The sequence below is a fragment of the Lithobates pipiens genome, unplaced genomic scaffold (genome assembly GCF_037356315.1).
Source record: "Lithobates pipiens isolate NorthernLeopardFrog02 unplaced genomic scaffold, aLitPip1_a1.2 Scaffold_18, whole genome shotgun sequence".
NCBI lineage: Eukaryota > Metazoa > Chordata > Amphibia > Anura > Ranidae > Lithobates > Lithobates pipiens.
In genome coordinates, this window is record NW_027507758.1 from 154599325 (window position 1) to 154600780 (window position 1456).

Below are 1456 nucleotides of genomic sequence, written 5' to 3' on the forward strand. Positions count from 1 at the left end.
TGTGGGCTGTGTTTATGTAGAAAAGTGAATACCAGAGAGCGTTTCAATGAAGAACCCAAGCCTTGCATGTTCCATGATAAAATACAAATATTGTATCAGGGACAGGAATGCAGCACACCAAGATGCAAAACTATCTTCCTCTATTCCACAGAGGAGGCAAAGATGGCTACAAGGATTCTGGGATGGGCTGGATATCCAAAGCACTAGTGGAAGAACCCAGCATACCCATAGAACAGCAGAGGTAAGAGTACTAGAAAGATCAAGGTACAGATTCTAAGGAGTGACCTTATCTTTAGGAATACTCATTTACGTTTATTCAATTCACAATTTTGTTTTTTAAAAGTTAAAACCTTATGAATCAAGAATAAGAAATACATTTCACAATACTAAGCAGAGATGCACAAAACAAAAACAAATTGGTAAGAATGACTAAACCAAGCCAAATCGCTCAGATTTTTTACTCTTCTTTGCCGCAGTATCATCAGAAATGGATGCAGAGTTTGTTATTATACCCAAATGTTCCTTCTTTTTCTTCAGCTTTTCATCATCTTCAGTCTTTTTGAGACAGGAGAAATGCTGAGACCAAACATTTGGGCTCTCTCTTTAAGTTTATCAATATTCACCAGGAATTTTACTCCTGTGGTCTACCCTTTCTGCTCCGTGGAAGGAAGACCAAACTGTATAGCACAAGCTGCCTTTCAGTATTTCCTATTGGCAGAAACATAAACCTTTCAGCTCTTTTCTAAAGTCTGTCAACCTGGGGCATCCCCCTTGTTATCTTCACTACTTTACTGTTTTTATTTGTCCTGGTTTGCCAGAAGGCTCCTCTTTCTTCTTCTTACAGCTACAGATTTTTGCTCTACTTCCTCTGTTTCATCATCTAGAACATCTTCTTCATTGGACTCTTCTTCAGCATGTTCCTCTAGATCAGGGGTCTCAAACTGGCGGCCCTCCAGCTGTTGCAAAACTACAAGTCCCATGAGGCATTGCAAGGTTGACAGTTACAAGTATGACTCCCACAGGCAGAGGCATGATGGGACTTGTAGTTTTGCAACAGCTGGAGGGCCACCAGTTTGAGACCCCTGCTCTAGATATACTTGAAGCCTGCTGATCTGCTGATCAGCTTACTCTTATTCCATTTCACATCCAAACCCAGAGACAGGCATTCCTGTTTGAGCTCTGCCAGCTTCAGCTTGTGAATATCTACAGTTTCCGCCATGTTTCTTACAGGCCTCCATAGCCACAATCCCAGAAAGTACAGCTATTCGCCCACTGCACATGTGATATAACCTTGTCTTTCATAGATCCTTTGAAGGTAGGGATTGGTTTATCTGCAGGTGACACCTAGATTAGGGCCTTCTCATTCACCCGAGAAGGCAAGGAACTGGGAGTAGTTATACAGCAAAAGGTTCATTGCAGCTTTGAAACCAGTCAGTGGGTAACACAGTGCAAGCTG

At 41.9% G+C, this 1456-nt stretch overlaps 1 pseudogene; it reads right to left on the minus strand.

The window, feature by feature from the left end:
• Positions 1-429: 429 nt before the first annotated feature.
• LOC143990091 (SAP domain-containing ribonucleoprotein-like) lies at positions 430-1219 on the minus strand (annotated as a pseudogene).
• Positions 1220-1456: the final 237 nt, after the last annotated feature.